The sequence below is a fragment of the Berghia stephanieae genome, chromosome 8, assembly GCF_034508935.2.
Source record: "Berghia stephanieae isolate SIO BIC M18660-M18661 chromosome 8, UCSD_Bste_1.3, whole genome shotgun sequence".
Lineage (NCBI taxonomy): Eukaryota > Metazoa > Mollusca > Gastropoda > Nudibranchia > Aeolidiidae > Berghia > Berghia stephanieae.
In genome coordinates this window covers 40,023,071-40,033,070 of record NC_088367.1, presented here as the reverse complement: position 1 = coordinate 40,033,070, position 10,000 = coordinate 40,023,071, and the positions used below count along the sequence as shown (strand labels likewise).

Sequence of the window (10,000 nt, the reverse complement as noted above, 5' to 3'; positions counted from 1 at the left end):
CCTTTAATGTGTTGCAAGCGCCGTAAAACCCTTAAAAACAAAAACAAAAACTCAATAATTTTTATTGAAAAGGAAAGTTTAGCTTCTTAGAGGTTTGTAATCAAAACTTTGGGGCATTTTTGGATCATGAGGAGAACACATTGTTTATTTGTAAAGCTATTTAAACTCTGTTGTTGTTTTTTTTTTTTTTGGGTCATATATGCCGAAACCCATGCACGCTAATGAAAGATGTGGTACAGGGGAAAAAGGAGGGCAAAAGAAGAAGGGGAAGACCTAGGCCTAGTTATATATATTTCTTAAACATCCTAGAAGGGACACAGGTGAATGGAAGAGAATTATATTAGGATACCGTCAACAGACGAAGGGAATGGGCAGACTTTTGTCATCACAGAGTGCGGGCAGCCAACGTCAATGAGGACGATGCTGGATAGTGAGTGAGGGAGCGAGTGATTTAAAAGTGAATTTTTCTTCTTTTTTTTATACTTGGAAACTAAGAATTTTTGAAATTTAAAGTAGGCAGCTCTGCTATTATTAGAGACGGTTACATTACAGCAACAGTAGCAGCGGCAGGCGGTGTGATGGTCGATTACATCACGGTTACAAGGCCGACAACATCGATCATTTCATGTCCCAAGTCCCTAATTGAGACTGGCGCTGGGCATAGGATGACTGGGGTGCCGTGCGGCTAGGTGGTTTATTTAATGGTACGACACTCACGCTTGCCTTTGGATCGGAAGGTCATGGGTTCGAGACCGGTTCTAAGCGGTGGTGCCTACTTGGAAAACGTCTTTAGAAAAGGCTCTTTACTAATATTCTCTCACCATAACCAGGTGTAAAATTAATACCTAGCCGTTAACAGCGTTGTAATATCGCCTAACAGGCGTCATGTCTTGTTCTACGTGTTACTTGTTGCAATTATTGGTCAGGGACCCCTTGTAAAGCGCTTTGAGCACGTTTAATGGATATTGCGCAATATAAAGGCTCAAGTTTGTTTTAGTCTTTCCTCTTTTTTTTTTTTTTCAAATATCGATCGGTTAAATTAGTGGATGCTGTTAATTAACCCTTTCACAGCGAGGCTTGGTTTCGTTCATGTCCTATGATATTTTTCTCTTATCGCTTAAAGCTGGTTACCAGTTGCATCATAGTTATGGTTCTCCTTCATTATAAGCTATTATCAGCTTGAGATGATGATGCTCTCTCTGCATCACTCTTTCACTCTCTTGGTGAAAACGGTCAGGAATTTGATGACATGTGTGTGTGTGTGTGTGTGTGTGTGTGTGTGTGTGTGTGTGTTAGGTCGAACCCAGCATATTGAAGGTTAATTTTGTATAATGCAGAAATTAACTGTATGCGTAACATCCGAGTGCGATGTAGTTTTGTTTTTTACGAATAATCGATATCAGATTGATCGGCGCTTTTCGGTTTAATGGATAAACAGGCCCTTGGAATTCTTGTCAATAAAGTTTGTCTTTTGATCTTAAAACATTAGGCGTGGTGGTGTATGGCATTTATTTTAAATCATGAATATATCATCATTTGAAATGAGATTTACAGATGTTGCGTGCCCCTTTGTCTTCATTCCGAGATACGAAGCCTGGTCAGACTTTTGTAATGCATAACTATTAGGTCCACGAGAACATCTACGAAACTTTGTCGTTTTATGTTTGTTGAATATATCTCTCTGTCTCTCTCTCTCTCTCTCTCTCTCTCTCTCTCTCTCTCTCTCTCTTCTTTCTTCTCTTCTTTCTTCTCTTCTCTCTCTTTCTCTCTCTCTCTCTTTCTCTCTCTCTCTCTCTCCCTCTCTCTCTCTGTGTCTCCCTCTCTGTCTGTCTCTCTCTCCCTCTCTCTCTCTCCCTCTCTCTCACACACACACACACACACACACACACACACACATATATATATATATATATATATATATATATATATATATATATATATATATATATATATATATATATCCTCCTCAATCACTTTACCATTACCTACCTCCTTACCCATTACCTGCCTACCTACCTATCTACCTAACTACCTACCTATCTACATTATCTAAAAAATACCGCATTATATAATGCAATACAATATTAATGTTACATCACGATGAAACGCCAACATTCTCTTCACCCAATAACAACCCTTAACTACTCTCCCCCATCCCCCCCCCCCCCCCAACTTACGGTTAGAGCCCTTTATAACAAGAACCCTTAACGACATGTCCACCACATTCTCTACGATAATGGGCCCCCAGATACTGACTGTTGTAATTTATGACCTGTCCTTCTCCTCCTTGTCCATATTATATCCTATCAAAGACAGTTATAGCGCTTATAGTAGTGTGTGCTTTACGGCCTATGTCTATATCCTAGAACAGAACTGCCCACTTGGAACTTTTAGAATTCGTAGTTTTTAAGGGGATACAAAATAGCAGGCGCTATAGATAGTATGCAGATGACGTCACTCAGGCCTTTGTTTTGTTTTTGCCATCCGCGTTTGTGAGTTGTTCTCACTAAACTGTATTAACCTGACTATAAAAGTTCATGGTTACACAGAGTTTGTGTGTTGGTCCGTTATACTTCCGGATGGCAATGTTGTGAACTCCTTGGCCAAGCGCATTCTATCTATAGATAGAATGCGCTTGGCTAAGAAGCTCACAACGTTTTGTGTGCTGGTCCGCTATACTTCTGAATGACAATGTTGTGATTTGTTATTTTTTAAACCAAGCGCATACTATCTATAGTCATATTTAAAAATCAATATGGAGAAAAAGATAAAGTGATGAAATGTAACTCATATATTCTTATAAGGGAACAACACAAAACAAACGACGTTTCGGCCTTTGGCCTTCTTCGGGTAAACACGCAATGTGTTATAATAATATTTAGTCCATTTTCATATTGGGTAAAATATTATAGGTAAAAATGTGTGAGTGTGTGTGTGTGTGTGTGTGTGTGTGTTCAAGGAAATGAACGAGATAATGAGATAGAGAGAGTGCGATGGAGAGAGAGAGAGTGTGTGTGTGTGTGTGTGTGTGTGACGGAGAGAGAGAGAGAGAGAGAGAGAGAGAGAGACTCTAGTTTTTGGTTTAAAAAGTCAACAATTTACCCTCACAAATATTAGATAACACTTCAAACCCCTTAAGATTATGCAGTCTGGTATCAGCTTTCCTTTTGAATAAGTTTTCAATGACTTAGAAATGGCCATCAAGTTCTGAAAACTGGAGTCAAACGATTCCGTAATTCTACGAATATTTCGTAGTACTCGGCAGGTCTGCTGCTATAATATCGACTCCTCATTTTACCTGGACTCGATTACCCCCTCGACTCCCTCAGACCTCCTTAGATCATCTACGTATGTGATATCATCACACCTCAGTGCATTATAATTCATTGATTAATTCAGAGGGTTGTTTTCTTGTTTTACTTTGTTGTTTTGTTGTTTTTTGTTTTTTTTTTTTGTTTTTTTGTTTGTTTTTTTGTTTTTTTCGTTTTCTCTGAATAATATTATTTCTTAGCCGCTTAGCTCCATGTAAAAATAAATTAAGTGTCCTTCAGAGCCATAGGCCCATGGAGCCGGAGTTTATCCCCGTTTCTATAGCGTGAAACGGGCAATAGCAATTGCTTGCTACCCTTTGGATAGGACGCTAGTCTATCGCAAAGTACTTTCCGACAGATCTAACAGACCCAGCTACCCTATCACAATTCATTCATTCGCGAGGTCTCAGGCTTGAGAGTTTTGACCTAAGATGAGGGCCATTTTAATCGAGCGATATTTGAAGAACGACTTTTCTGCCCAAAATTTTTAATTTTTATTTATTTTTTATTTTTATTTTTTATTTTGAGATGACATACGACAGATAGATACTTTTCGCTAATGTAACAATAGTTTTCAAGACGCTTCGAAAAGGGGAAAATAAAAACAACAACAACAACAAAATAAATAAAGAAAGAAAACAAAATCCATGTCAATAAATCGTTTACATTGGGCGACGATTTCCGTCGAGCTAAATCTTTTTTCATCTAGTGGTATGTCTGGATTTCTTTATTTGGGGGGGGGGGGGGTGGGGGGTGTTGTTTTGTTTATGTTTGTTTGTTTTTTGTTGTTTTTTTTTGTTGTCTTTTTTTTTGGGGGGGGGGGGGGGGAGGGAGGGTTAATTGTTGTTTTGTTTTGTTTTTGTTTTGCTTATTTTTGGTGGGGGGGGGGGTTGTGCTGGTATGTTTAGCTATTTCATTATTTACGCTTTGTTTTTATTTAGTTTTCACTCAAGTATGTATAACCCTGTCACATGATATTTCTTGTCTTCCCACGGAGTAGTAGCCCGTGCCTTACTTAGCTTGTCCACCGTTGTCCCATTGTTCGTCGGTATAATGTGACGTCTGCCATGCCGTCTTGCTGTCACGTCGTCCTATCTACCACATACTTATTAGGACTGATTACATGGATATATCCTATTGTTTTTTTTTTGTTTTTTTTTTTTGTATTTCAGTCTACATCTCACTGCAATGAGTCACGTATTAAACAATCCTGCAGACTAAAAAAATCACCACCACCCCCCCCCCCCCCCCCCCCCCCAAAAAAAAAAAATTTAAAAAAATAGAGCATTTAAGGTCGCGATTTCGAGCCCTCATCGCCGCCGCGAAATTTTTATTCTCTATTTATTGTCCTCTGGCACTTTCCTACTCACTTCATTTCTTGTTGTTTAGAGCATTCAATAGCACAATATCCACTAAACGTGTTCACAGCGCTTTACAAGGGGTCCTATGCCAACATCAACACTTAACATGTCGAGCGAGACATGGCGCCTGGTAGGCGATATTACAATTTATTTTCCCCGACAGAGACAACGGTGTTAACGGCCAGACACTCATTATACACGACCTGATCAGGTTGATAAAATATTATGAGTAAATAGCCTTTTCCAAGGACTCAACCGTGCGTCGCTCAGAGCGGGTCTTACATCCAGGACAAGAAGCATACCACTAGACCTCATAGTCGCTCGGACTACTTCGAAAAAAGTCATAGAAATTTAAATACGCTTTTTTTCCCCAGCGGTAACATCGAAATTTACAACAACAAAAAATTCACTTGGTTAGGCCTGTCTGTACGGTTGTTGACGTCATAGGGCAATGCGGAGACATTGGCGTTTGTGCTCTTGGATTTTCTTGTCTATGACCCATGGTTAGGTCACCTGTATATAGAGAATATGATCTCTCTCCCCCCCCCCCCCTCATTCGCACCAACCTATTCCTCTTCCCTTTCTATTTTTCCATTTTCCTTCACATCTACCAGTCTATGTATTTATCTAAGAATATGTCCATTTGTCCATCTATCTCTCTACGTACCTAACTATCTACCAATACCACTATTATCTATTACTTCTTACGACTCATGATTTACTATCATCAAGTCACCAAGAGAGTAGCCTATACATATTGACATCGTCCTATTATTGATCGGTGGTTTGAATCAGTGTGAAGGTCAGACTAGATCAGCTAAGGATTATCGGCGTATGTGTCACCAGCCTGTTCTTTATGGCCGGCATGCTGTGGCCCCTTGAGTATGCTACATCACACTTGCATAACACTTTTTATAAAAAAAAAGAAAATTTGGCCTGAAAACTTTTACTTAAAATATGGATCGATTAAAAGGAGCCACTCTCACCCCCCCCCCCTCCCTTTTTTATTCCCCCCTTTTCAATATTTGGCACCACACCGGCATAGATAATAGTACCTTTCTTTCATTTTTTTTTCTTTCTTTTTTTTTTTTTTTAATTTATTCATTTATTTATTTATTTTACATTTTGGTCAAAAAAAATTTTATTTAATGTATCGATATATTAAAATGACCCCCCCCCCCCCATCCCCAACCCTCCACCCTTCCCCTCTTGAATATTTTTCACCACACTGACATAACACTTTTTTTTTTGCATTTGGCCATAAGTCTTTTTACTTAAATATCGAACGATTAGATCTCTTTCCCCCCCCCCCCCCCCCTCCCCACTTTTTTTTCCGTCTTCACAATTCTACACCACGCTTATATAACACTTTTTTTTTTTTAGTTTATAGCCAAAAAACATTCACATATAATACCGTTTCCGTCTTGAATATATTGCTCCACACTGACATACTTTATTTCTATTATTTTTTTTATTTACTTTTTGGCTAGAACTTTTATTTAGAATATTAGAATTTAAAATGACCCCCCCCCCCTCCCTCTTTTCATTTTTTTCTCCCCTGCCGGCAATCAGGAGACAGTTTGCCCAGACAAGGCAGGCTGATTTGTCGGGGGATGTTTCCTTTTTTTTTTTTTTTTTTTTTTATTTCTCCCTTGCTTCGTCTGGCACTGATTCATACGCACTTTCAGATTTGTTATCCCATGCCTGCTTCCTAATTTGTCCTGGGTGGAGTTCCTGACCTCCTATAGTGGACATATATATATATTATTTGTAAACATTTGAGTAGGATCCTGTGCTTGTGTCAGGATGAGACATTTTGGTGATCTCAAACTAAGTACATTGATAGTGTGCCCTTGGAATGTACATTGTTCCCTATTTAAACAAACACCCCTTTCTCTCACCTTTTCTTGGGTGCTTTCATTATAATTCTAGAACTTTTTAATATTCCATTTTCTTCTCTTTTCACTGGCGCTGATAATATGACCTAAATGTGTTACAAACGCAGTGAAACCCTTAAAAACAAACAAACAAACCTAATTTTGTCAATATTTGCATTTTGTTGTGTTGACAACTTTGAACTTTGAAGTTGCTTTAGATGTGAATCGTACAACGATGTATTGCTGCCATTCATCACCATCGATTTATCAATGGGTTTGTTTTGTTTTTTTTGTTTTTTTTTTTTTTTTTTGTTTGTCGCACAAAATCATGATGAGGATTACACATCATTTTCACGGGTTTGTTGACACTCTCAATGTGTAGGTACTCTACAGACCTGTCGACCGCCAACTAACCCCCCTTTTTTGTCGTTTGATCCTATTCGCCTTTTTTAGAATATATTCTTTGATATTTTTTTTTAAAGAAAAGAAAAAGAAGTAGGGTTGGGGGTCAAAAATGTTCCGTAGAGTTCATGTTAAATTTCAGCCAACGGACACAGAATTACTGCCAAATAAATGTAGAGGTTTTTTTTTAATGGTAACAGATTGACTTATGGGTAACTTGCAACCCTTTTAAAAATACTAAGTAGTCCTGATATGTGACAAACTAATACTAGATAATTTTAAAAGGGAAAAAATGGGAACGGGATGTGTGGAGTAGGGATGGAATGATATGACTTAGGGATGTATTGCACGATTGTCCATTACGTGAAATAATACAAGGAAAAATAACATGAAGGGGGGGGGGGGGGGAAGAGAGAGAGAGAGAGAACGAAACAACAATTACAACAACAACAACAACAACAACAACAACAACAACAACAATTAAAGGACAAAGCAGGTAATTTTATCTCCCGATGACTCAAATGATAATTTAGAAAATCTTCTGGGTTGTTATGATCGGTCTGTGACGTAGGGAATCGCCATTTTGGCCGCCCTGTTGTTGCCAGATTCAGTCGCGAGCACCTACAAATTTTATTACCTGTCAGATTTTGATTACTGTTGATGGCTCAAAAGATTCATCTCGATCTATGTTAATTTCCACAATAAGTAGAGTTTTAAAATAACAATAACAGATGAAAGTCTTTTCGTGTTATTTACTTGCAACTCTACAATTGTAAATTTCTATATCTGCATTGCATTCTCGTCATACGTCAAAGAGCACTCAAAGAAATAAATAAAAAAGAAGGCAAATTTCCATCGATTTTTATAATATAAATGTTGCTGCTCGAAGCTCGAAGAAATAGATAACAATGTGAAATTGAATGTGAGCTTCAATTTGACATACGAAATCAGACGAAATTGACGTTTTGAGTTTCCCCTTTATCATGTTATTATTATTGAATTGAAGCTTACATTTCACCTTGTTATCGATTTTTATATATTTTTAATCTTCCCTCGGTTTTGAGCAGTGATTCTCCTTTAAGAATACGTATCGTTCTTTATAAAGTACCAGAATAATATAAGTGAAGGGGAACTGGAAAAAATAAATATGAACATTTATTAGATAAGGCATGTCAATTGCCCCACCATGCTCAATGATATTCATATTGGTTAATGGGAGCGATCTATATTCATGTTTTTGACCAATCTAGTCACATCGGTCACATGATTTGTTGCTGTACAACGATTGGACATTTCTTTATAAATGCAAATACGCTGCTTTGTTTATGAATGTTGTAAACATACCCACCCATGTCTCAAACTGAACAAAATGACCAATCGTGATGTTAGATATTCTCAAACTGCGAATACTTTTCACTATATATAGGTCATTTTGAGCACACTTTGCAATGTGACCAATGACCTTGACCACATGGAAGGTAATATATAGATCATCCCCATTTATTCCCCTATCAAGTCATAAAGGACGAATTAACATTAAATTTTATTCATTATATCGCCTGATGGACGTCCTTTTTTTTCTTTCTTTCTTTCCTTCTTTTTTTTCTTTCTTTCTTTCCTTCTTTTTTTTTTTCTTTTTTTTTTTTTTTTTTATTTCTTTTTTTTCTTCTTTTTTTTTCTTTTTTTTTCTTTTTTCTTTTCTTTTTTTTTTTTTTTTTCTTTTTTTTTCACTAGCAGTCTTACAATATATTTCAATGCCCATGTCCAGGTACTCATTCACTCCTTACTTAGTTGAGCACAGACATTTTGCCATCCTTTAAGTTGATTTCCTCCGTGAGGCTCATTCTAACGTGCTCAATGTTCGCTTTGATTTAGTAAGGATGTATAATAATATTATAGCAAGAGTGCCCAGTTCAGCCAATTCGAATAATATTATAGGCCTCCTTTTTACCAACAGCTGAAAGGCAATATCTATTTTGAGCCAAGGGACGTAATCCTATTTATAAAATATTTAAAAAATATTTATACATAGTTATCTAACTTATATCATGACTGAAACTATGATTGTTGTTGTTGTTGTTGTTGTTGTTGCTGGTGCTGCTGTTGTCCTTATCATTATCATTACCATCATCATCATCATCATCATCATCATCATCATCATCCTTATCATTACCATCTTTCGGGCAGGGAGGTCCATACTGTGTCTTCTATCCCCTTATATATGTTTGCCAACATGCTTTCTGTCTTTGTCTGGGAATGAGATTACTTGTTTTTTTCCTGGCCCTGGTCGGAGTCCTGGCTGGGAGGGAAACAGTCAAATGCATAGTTATTGTTTTGGGAGATGATATTTTTTTCCGTGTAAATCATCTCGCTGTTATGTATTATTATGTTTGTTATTTTCAATGTATAATGTAGGCATTTGAGTGTATTCCTCTTTGCTGGATTTTGTGCTTGTGTCCAAATGAGACTTATAGGTGGTCTCAAACTAAGTACATTGGTGGTAAGCTGTTGGAATCTACATCTGATCCCTATTTGTTCCCAGTTCCCCTATGTCTTACTTTCTCTTGGGTGCTTTTTAATTGTAATTCTAGAACTTCTTACTATCCCACTTTCTTTTTTTTACTGGCGCTGATATAACCTAAATGTGTTGCAAGCGCCGTAAAACCCTTAAAAACAAAAAACAATTACCATCTTTATTGTCATTGTTAATTGTATTTACGATGTTGCAACTATATGTATGTCATAGTGTTTGTTCTGATTAATTGCTGCGGATGCTGTTATAATGCGTTAGTTATCGTAGAATTATGCTGGTTTGTTATCACATCCCAGCACAAAGCACAGGACCTGTGGTTACACACAATAAATAGCAGTAGCATTTGGCCCATCTCTCCAAACCGGTGTCGTGTCAGGGTGACATAGGTGCTTATCTTTTGAATTTGTGGTTTAAGACAGTGCGCATTATGATTTATTAAAACTTGAGCTTTTATATACAGAGCAATATCCACTAAACGTGCTCAAAAGGTCCATAGCCAACAGTAACACTTACCTT

At 37.3% G+C, this 10,000-nt stretch overlaps 1 protein-coding gene across 22 annotated transcripts in view; it reads left to right on the top strand.

Annotated features, from left to right (window-relative positions):
- LOC144978668 (uncharacterized) overlaps nucleotides 1-10,000 on the top strand; it is a 187,977-nt gene that overhangs the window by 49,990 nt on the left and 127,987 nt on the right. The gene's annotated exons all lie outside the window — the stretch shown is intronic.